The sequence below is a fragment of the Lepeophtheirus salmonis genome, chromosome 11 (genome assembly GCF_016086655.4).
Source record: "Lepeophtheirus salmonis chromosome 11, UVic_Lsal_1.4, whole genome shotgun sequence".
In the NCBI taxonomy this organism is placed as follows: domain Eukaryota; kingdom Metazoa; phylum Arthropoda; class Copepoda; order Siphonostomatoida; family Caligidae; genus Lepeophtheirus; species Lepeophtheirus salmonis.
This window is the reverse complement of record NC_052141.2, coordinates 16,497,575-16,507,484: the sequence shown is the minus strand read 5'-3', so window position 1 is coordinate 16,507,484 and position 9,910 is coordinate 16,497,575. Positions and strand designations below refer to the sequence as shown.

Here is a 9,910-nt window from a genome sequence, read left to right as displayed (position 1 = left end):
CTTTTATTTTTTCAGGGTCAGCTTGGATGCCTTGGCTTGTCACTCTGAAGCCAGCAAATTTGACTTCTGTTTGACCATAGTGGAACTTTTTGGGATTGAGAGTGATTCCAGTGTCTCTACAGCGATCGAGGAGTTTCCTTACGTTCTGTTCGTGAAGATGCATAGAACTATCGTATAAAATGATATCATCAACAACCTTTTCCATGTTATCTATCCCTGCGAGTGCTTCATCTCCCCGGCGGTTGTATTCGTCTCCTGCAGACGAGAGGCCCATGGTGGCACGAAGGTGTTTATAGCGTCCCCAGGGGGTGATGAAGGTAGTGATATCTTGACTTGATGGATGAAGTGGGATCTGGTGATATCCAGAGGTGGCGTCGAGAGTTGTAAAAATTTTTGCATTAGGAGGAATGTTGGACACTGCATTTTTGGGAGAGGTGATAGGGTGCTCCGGCCTGCGGACATGCTCATTTAACTTTCTTAAATCAACAGTGAGCCTCTGTCTATCCTCACAGGTGGTAAGAGAGGCCACTATGCAGGTATCTAAAAGAAAACTCTATTTTGATCATCAACTCTATTCAAAAATTTGAACTGAATAAATTACCCATCGATGTATTGAATGTCCATGGAAATTACTTCAAAAATATAATAACTACATATGAACGTGGTGCAATTGTATCAGTCCCTGGATCAAGAGTTGAAAGTAAATATCGATTCCAATCTAATTGAAAGAGTATTGCTTATAATTTTAACTTAAATTATTTATTTATTTACACTTGAAGAAAGAGGGATTGTTGTATATATTTAATATATAACTCTATAAATGTATATTATATTCTGTAAATTTATGCAAGACAAAATATATTATTAGTTAGAGAAAATTAAAGCCATCATTACAGGAAGTGTACTCATAACTTATTAGTGACCACTGACCATAAAGGATGAATAGATAACTTTGGCACGAAATCTAAAAAATTGAAATGAGGCAATTAAGTAACAAATTATGCAAAAAATAATTTTAATACATTCATTCCATTTGGTGATCAACAATTCCCTCAATTTCTTAGTACTTAGTTTGAACATCCTTTTCGTATCGATAATATTCATCATCCTAATGCCTCTCTCACTATTACATTTGACAATTGAAGTATTTTGTATACAAAGTTTTCACTTGTAGATAGTTCCTTTAGTTTTGTGTAGGCAGGATTATTTTGCAGCACTTCTTTTAACTTGAGTCTTGCATGGTTCTTCCTTCAAATATTGAGTCAGATTTTCTACTATGGTTAGGCTGTTCAGAAGAGGCAATTTTCCTCAATTGCAGTTATTGCCAAAGGTATTTGACGAAAATGTTCCTATATCAATACAACTTCTTCTCTTAAGGAATCATTATTAATTACTTCTTGTGCTCTTCTGGTTGCTGCAAAATCATCATCAAGGCTGTTTAAATATTCTCTGAAGACGTCGAAGTGATGATATTAGTACTCCACTGCTTTTAACTAAGTTCCTTATCTTGTTATAATTGGTGATGGAGGGAGGGGAATTTCGTACGAAGCAGTAAATACTCTCTTTGAGATGATCCAGAATATTTAAAGGGATATTACACGACACAAATAACTTTGCTACGTCCAAATTGAATGATGAAGCGTTTAATTCTCCTTCGTCTGCTTGAGTCTTGTGTTTCTTGAAGACTTTTAAGTTGTTGATGTGATGGGAGATTATGGAGTGGCAGATTACTTGTCATAAAGAACGAGATGGGCACGAGAAACTGGCAAAAACGGTAAGATATACTTTTATTTTCCAAATCATAATTCCACACATCAGTACCTCCGTTGTTAGAAGCCCATGAAAAAAGGCACGTGGTTTTTGGCATGATGATGATGCACGTGAGAGAGTAGTGTGGAGAATTTGCTTTGCTGATGAATAGTACAATACTGAGGAAAATTTGTTTAGAAGTTGCAAGGCGTACCAACGTGTTTTATTCCTTTTTTTATATAATATCTTTCAACCAATCAAATTCGTTCTTTTTCAAGGATTCCAACAACCCTATTAATAACTGGATGCTCAACCTATATCATAAAAAGGAGACTCGCCCTTCAGCTGACGTCAGCCATCTTATGTATACATCTATATCTATGTATATTAATATACTATGAATAAATGATTAAAAGGACTACGCGTTAAAAGTGTAGGTGTTCAAGAGCCGTCAAAACAAAAATAAACGTACATAAATAAGTAGAGGAAAATATAAAGAATTATTTATTATAAATACACTCCTATAGTAGGGTACTTGATACTTTTTGGCTAAATGAAAATTTATATATAAAAATAAGGAAATAATTATTTTTTAAATTGAAAATGGTATAATAAATTATATTCCTTTAATTTGACACCCCAGATTTTTGACTGGCCCCCGTAAGTTAAAATCTCACATTCAAAAGAAGCATCCCTAACACCTAAGACATTTTTTTTTTTTTTTGTATCATCTAATGGTCTGAAATGAAGTCAAATGGTTATTTTTCTATCATCAAATTTTCATTAATACATACTAAATTTAAAATATACCTCGAATATATAAAAGCAGAGCCTATTTGACATTCATTCTTGAATTTTCTACTGATGTATTCAAGATGATTCAAATCTTATTAGTTTTTTCGATAAGATTGGCTATTTTTCGCTGATTATTTAAAGATGAATTATCTTTCATCGTTCTCTTTTTTTCAAGTCTAATTTGGTCATTTTTTGTTTGAATAAAATTAAGCATGAAAATATTGAACATTTTTGCTGAGATGACAATACCTTTATCCGTGAAGACATTATGACCAAAATTACATTCTTATAGTAAAATTGCATCATAAAGTTTCCTCTTGTTCTTTGAGGTAGTGAAGAGAGCCACTGTATCATCCAGCCTTATGCAAATACCACCGCTGTCAGAGACATGATGTCAAAATAAAAGCTGCTTATAAATGGAGGAAAACATGGGAAATGTTGGATTATTATTGCTTTCCAAATTAGACCTTATGATACAAAAGAATGACTATATGATTCTGAAACAGAATTAAAAATTGGAATAATATTAAAGTAGAACTCACATACACTAGGTAATATGTATAAATATCTACCTGAGATTGTTTGTAAGTTAGAAGATACTTGATCCTTTTAGATTTAAATAGAGAGTCAAATATTCTACAAATTGAAGTAATTGATGTCATTAATCCAACAAAAGCAGTCCTTTTACACGTTTTGACCAAGGATTTACCAAATTCATCCTTCAATTCAGAAATATATAAATGCATATCTTGAACGATTGGTTCCCAATAATCTTCACTTCCTATTCTCAGGGGAGATTTGAATCCTTTTGCCAATTGGTGAAATCAAAAAGTCTATCAAATATTCTAAGAAACTCAACTGTTCCTTCAGACTTTCTAAAATCCGGTAATTGAAGATCCTTATTTCAGAACTCGATCCCATTTGTTACAGATGAACTAATGAGTTGAGTAGCCAAGTTTACCTGTTGAAATAAACAAGTTCATTCATAATCAATTTTTCGTTTAAAAATGGTTTTATTTTTCACATACTTTCATTTTCATATTATGGAAGTTAATGTGATTTTTCCTTAGTTTATTTGCAGCTAGAAGTCCTTCTGACGTTTGAAGTTCTTCCAATTCTTCTATGTACTTCCATTCAACCCTTCTACCGTCTTTATCCACCATAACTTTGAGAAATGCAAATGTATTCCTAACAAACATTATACAATTGCATGTGTCTAGTAGCATAAATACTTTTTGGCGGCGATCACTGGTGTGAAAGAAATAGGTATGAAATATCTCTCCTGGTTCGCAATTACCTCTCAATTCTTTGCACATTGCTTGGTGCCTAATAGGCCCGTCAATAGTTAACAAAGTCACTTTTATATTAATAGAATGGAGCCTTCTAAGACCTTCTTTTACAAGATTGGCTTTTTCGGACCCAGTCAAACTATGAATGAAAAAATGAGGCACCGGAACTTTCCAATTCGAGTTTAAAGAAACAACCATGAATACAAGAACCTCAGTTGCCGGCACAGTTTCACAAATTTCTTCCTCATTAAGCCCTATGTTGAGATATCAATTAAAGCCCTTCCCATTCCAATGAAATTTTTTTTGAATATTGACATTTCATTTAAGGTCAATTTAACAAGAATTTCTTCTTCAGATTTACAGACTTTATTGGCATTAGATGGTAGGATATCAAAAGAAGATTGAATGATTCCTGGGTCACTATCTACATTAAAATACCAGTTTCTAATTGTACTGAGACTGGGTAAGTAAATGTCGAATGTCTTCCTTACATAATTATAGGCTTTAGCGGAGTATAATGATAATGTCAAAGCGATTTCTCGAAGTTCAGGGGAGTAGCTGTATGACTTCCTTGTCCATTATTTTTGAGTTGTCTCCTCTTTAAAAGATTTTTAGGTACGTTCGACATTGTTACAAGAATAGATGTTGCATCTTCTGACATCCATCTCTTGGACTTGAATTCATTGACTACGTCAACTAAGGTTGATAACTTATTACCTTTCTTTTTTTTCTTTTTCATCTGGACTTTTGGGATCTTTATGAAAGGTAGGAAATCATATCTCTTTGCCATTGGAGTTCCTTCTTGATGTTTTGAGCTGATGAAAGTCAGTAGGGATGATCCAACTCTAAATTATTTTGAGTTTGCAGGAACCTAATATCTAGCGCTGGCTCAGGAGACGTTTTCACTACTTTGGGGGATGAGGAAAGTCTCTCCATGGGGACTTGTGTTTTAAATTTACTTTAGCTACATCTTCTTGAAGATGAGGCGAGGAAATGCTTTGAATATCGTAGGCACATCGTTTTATCTTAACCTTACAACATCCAAAGTTCCATTAAAACACTCAGGATCAAAATATTGGCAACAAATCCTTGAATCCTCCTTTGGGGATAAAGTTCTTCAACTTGAGGTTCAACTTGCCGGCACCTCTCTGAATCCTTCGGAAATTGATGAAATGAAAATTCTCTCTGAGCAACACGTTTGTTCTTGCACCCAAACACAACACAAGACATGATTTGCAATTTCAATTTTAAGATTTGCTATGAATAACTTAGGAATACATAAAATGGCTGCCGACAGGTGAAGTGACAGAAAAGTGTCTCCTTTTTATTATATACGTTCTGCATACATTTATTATCAGAGCCCTATATGAAAAGTTACGTCACGAAATTTCAGCGCCACCTTGTGACACTTATCAAATGACCCAAAAAGAAATTGAATACAATAAATGTCTACTAAAAAAATGATTTTATTTACCTTATATACACGATTAATTATTAGTAACAAATGGAATAGTTACTTTCATAATAATTTCTTTAATTTACTTTATTTCGCATACACATGCTTTGGCTTCCGAAAGTAGAAGAAGCTATTCTAATTTCTTTGATAATTATACAGTTTACATTCGTAAATGGTGTAGGGTAACTTTGTATACATATTTGTATAAGGACCATTCGTATAAATTAATGAGGAAACGGGTATACTTTATAAATTGTCATATTGTACCCCGAATGTTGGAGGTCAGTTCCAGTTGCGGATTAAATTGACGGCCACTACCCTGTCTTTGGTCTACTGAATGATTAATATAATCTGCTTTCGTGAAATGGAGGCTGCACAGGCTTGAGTTATTATTAATTGTCTATATTTTTTAATTCACTTTGAGATCCACTTTCTGTCTTGGTACATCCCTTGCCCCTCTCCATTTAGATTTGAGATCCATAGTAGGAGGCAAATTGAAGCCGGGAAAACTATGGTATATGATCTTAGGTGTGTTTCTATAACCTTGACGACCAGTACCGTATGGCAGGAACATTTTTCGGCCTGCTTTACAAGGGTGAACAGTTGATTTTCAATGGTGAACGTAGGATATTTAAACAGGACAAATGCTACCAGAAAAGATAGCAGATTGTGTTCATACGTCTTACTCTTCTTAACTCACATTTAAAATAAATAATTGAAATAAATGAAGAAAAAATCCCTGTGTTCTCTATCATGACTTAGAAGAAGAAGTTTCTCCTCTCTTTCCTTGACGAAAAGGTGTCAATCAAACTGTCCATGTCTTCATGGAGCACCTTGTCCACCATTATCCTGTCCACGTTCAAGAGGGTGAGGGAGGAAAGCCTCTCCTGGCCGATGGTGGTCCTCATGTGGTTCTTAAGCCTTCTGAGAGAGGATAATGACCGCTCCCCTTCACATTGAGACCAAGATCACCTTGTATAGCTCTAGCATCAGGCAGAATACTCCTGGACTTATCAACTCTGCAGCTATTCGTGACGAAATCATGTCTCCTGTGTCAATATCTGCCTAGAGAAGCATAAATTTTAAACATATGATGCAAAATGAAACATTATAATATTAACCTTGAATTGCTGGAACATTGCATTGTCTGACTGGAGCTGCTCAAGATCAAGTCTGTAATGCTTGGCGATACACTCCATGACAAAGTTATCCACCTCACTGTCATTGACGATTGTAATGAGATCCACTATGATGCCTGTATCATAGGTGGTAAATTTGCTCTCAAGCTCCGATACCATCTTATTGATTACAACATCGAAATGTGATTCACGGAAGTAGGATTCAGTTATTCCTTTCCCCCTTAACTATCCTTGGAATCTTCACCTTCGAAGTTGGACAAAAGGTCCGAGTTCGAAATCATATTAAGGGAGAATGGGATTTTATTGGGATTATAGACTCTATTCGTGAAAATCATCGGTCGTATATTGTCAAGGTTGAAAGGGGACGTATGTACTTGAGAAATCGGAGGTTACTCAACCCCAAATACTGATCAAATCTAAAAGGGAGTTATTTTAGGTTTGATAATTGTAAATAAAGCCACACATCTCTATATTAATTGTGTAAATAAGAACAATGATTATAATATATCACAAATATAAACAATGATATTTGCTCTCCCTTGATGACCTCTCGTCTCATCTAGTGCAACGAAAATATCCTTTTCTTCCACATCTTCTTCTATTCTATTCGAAACTCCTTGACATACTTCCACAACCAAGTTGTTAACGACCCATCGACCTGGAGAAGTTTTTCCAGTATATTTTTTTAATAAACTTGGAGAAATTGGGATGATCCTGAACATCTAAAGGGATGTTACAAGACACTAATAACTTTGCTACGTCCAAATTGAATGATGAAGCGTTTAATTCTCCTTCGTCTCCTTGAGTCTTGTGTTTCTTGAAGACTTTTAAGTTGTTGATGTGATGGGAGATTATGGAGTGGCGGATTACTTGTCATAAAGAACTAGATGAGTACGAGAAACTGGCAAAAACGGCAAAATATACTTTTATTTTCCAAATCATAATTCCACACATCAGTACCTCCGTTGTTAGAAACCCATGAAAAAAGGCACGTTTTCTTCGGTATAATGATGCTGCACGTATCCTAGCAGTTTTTGATATGATGATGATTAGTACAATACTGAGGAAAATTTATTTAGAAGATGCAAGGGCACCAACGTGTTTCATTCCTTTTTTCATTTAATCTTTTTCAACCAATCAAATTCGTTCTTTTTCGACATTTCCCACAACCAACAATGTATATAAAGATATATTTTAGTACAAGACATGAACGCTAAAAACGAGCGTATGTATTTTACAAAAACAATGTGCTGTTCATTTTCTTATTACGATTAGATTTAGTAGTTACAATATATGTAATTTATATCTATATTACTTACCTATTCTATTCATTAATTATCGTCATTACCCATTCACTGTTCATAAATCACAATTTTGTTCGGGTTAATTGAATATTAGTTTTATTGTTGCGCAATTCTTAGTTATTATTTTTAAAATATGCTTCATACTATTTGCATAGAATCAAGCAACAATATTATATTAATGTTATGTTTACAAACTTTCTGAGAATGGTTTTTATGGATAAGTTTTCGTGAGCAAATAATGATTAATAAATAGAGAAGAGTCATTCCAAGAAATAAGGGCCCAGGTATTATACTTGAAGTATTAGTTAAACCAAAAATTATTAATTAATTTAGTATAAATATGATGATTACCTAATAATATAGATTGTATCTATCATGCAGAGTTACACATCATAAACCTATTAGTATAATATTATAATAGCATGTGTTAGTTATTTTCTCCAAAGACTAATATCTTTATCTAGGACAAGTTTTTTTATTATCATTTTTGGAGTTTAGATATCAGTTTGTGATAAATAAAGCCTTTGTTTATCTTGTGGTGAGTTTTTTTATTGGTATACTGTCAGTTGACCATCTTCTAATCTCTAATAATGTACTATTGCATTTAAAAAGATCCTTGTGAATTTGTACAAATAGTGAATCAAGCGCTGCCCAATATTGACATCAACGACACTGATAAAGATGTCAAGATGTACAGGAGTAAAAATAAATTACAAATGAAGGGATTTTTGCTTTTTAATCGAAAATTCAATATTTAAAATTTAAGTGGTATGTTGTGAAGGATGAAGAATGAGCGTGTATGGGAAGTTCGCCGCGCTTTTTTCAACCCCGGAAAGTTCACATCCCTCTTTTCACATCAAGACAAGTTCATCCCGAAGCAAGTTCACCGCGAGGAAAGTTCATCCCGAGGAAAATTCATCCCCAACAATACATATATTTGGAATAAATCTTAATGAAAAAAATCATCTATAATATAGTATTTTATTCTACTTTTAATACAAAGATCTAATAATTCATTAATATAATCATTATGTTAGTAAATAAGTTCTTAATTGAAATCAGAACTTGAATTTCTTAAGGTTAACGATAAACTTTATTATGTATAATTACGATTCAATAGGACGATGCGCAACATAAGGAGAAAAAGTAGTCTTTGTCCATCACTCTCACAACCTCGACGGAACATCGTATTTCTCAACGATATCACAAAATTGTCTAGTGGTGAAGAGTTTTTATTTTTTGACTCTGGAAATGAAGATCTGCGTGGAGTAATCTTTTGTGCTCGAAAAAATTTAAATCTACTCTCTAGAAGTGAGCACTGGTACGCGGATGGAACTTTTAAAAAAAGCCAGACTCTTTTTATCAATTATATACTATTTATACAGATTTTTCATTATAAAACTATAGTGCTTCATGCTCGCTAATACGTTTGAATTTTCTATGTAAAGAAGGACAAATAATTAATAAGAGGACAATATGTTACTTATACTTTTTTTTCAAATGTATACTGACAAGGATATCGACAATTTTCATATCTCTAATGGTGAAAAACTGAAAAAATGACAATTTACACAAATGAGGTTTGTCAATGTAATGTTCTACGAACACCACCAACAGACGGAAGCAACGGACCGGAGTAAAGTCAATAAGAACACCTTTGGATTGGGGGTACAATCATACACTAAAACATATATTCTGTAAGGGATTACATTTAAAAGGATGTACATACATATGACTATTAAAATATACCAACTCGTAAAAACACAAGGTACATTACTATCTATTTAAAACAAATCCATACGTCATGATCTAAAAGTAAATAAAAGACAATACATAACAGTCAACATAAAAACAATCTTGAACAAATGTCAAGAAAATGAGAAAATCCCAATATATTTTATTACAACATAAAATATACCTTCAACCCAAAATTTCAATGACTAATTTGAGTCAATTATAGGCTTTGTATTCATATGAGTGGGATGAGTTAGGATATGAAAGAATTTTAGCTTTAGTTAAGAAACTTTATTTGATTTAAAGACTTATGTTGGCCCTGATATGGCCTTTCAAATCAAATCGGTCAATTTTTTATTGATACTATCAATTTTGGCTACTTTGACAGTAATTTGCGACCTACTTAAAAAGTTAATAAGAACATTTTATTGATAGAAATTGAAG

The 9,910-nt window shown here is 33.4% G+C and overlaps 1 long non-coding RNA gene across 2 annotated transcripts; it reads right to left on the bottom strand.

Annotated features, from left to right (window-relative positions):
* Positions 1 to 743: 743 nt before the first annotated feature.
* On the bottom strand, positions 744 to 9,415 carry LOC139906637 (uncharacterized). Of its 2 annotated transcripts, XR_011782277.1 has the most exons (4): positions 9,245 to 9,415; positions 7,389 to 9,170; positions 1,023 to 1,762; positions 744 to 964 (listed from the first exon to the last, which is right to left on the bottom strand). It is a non-coding gene; the product is annotated as an uncharacterized lncRNA (long non-coding RNA). The 2 variants fall into 2 exon arrangements; XR_011782278.1 differs by lacking the exon at positions 9,245 to 9,415 and having other exon boundaries at positions 1,023 to 1,821; positions 7,389 to 8,759.
* Positions 9,416 to 9,910: the final 495 nt, after the last annotated feature.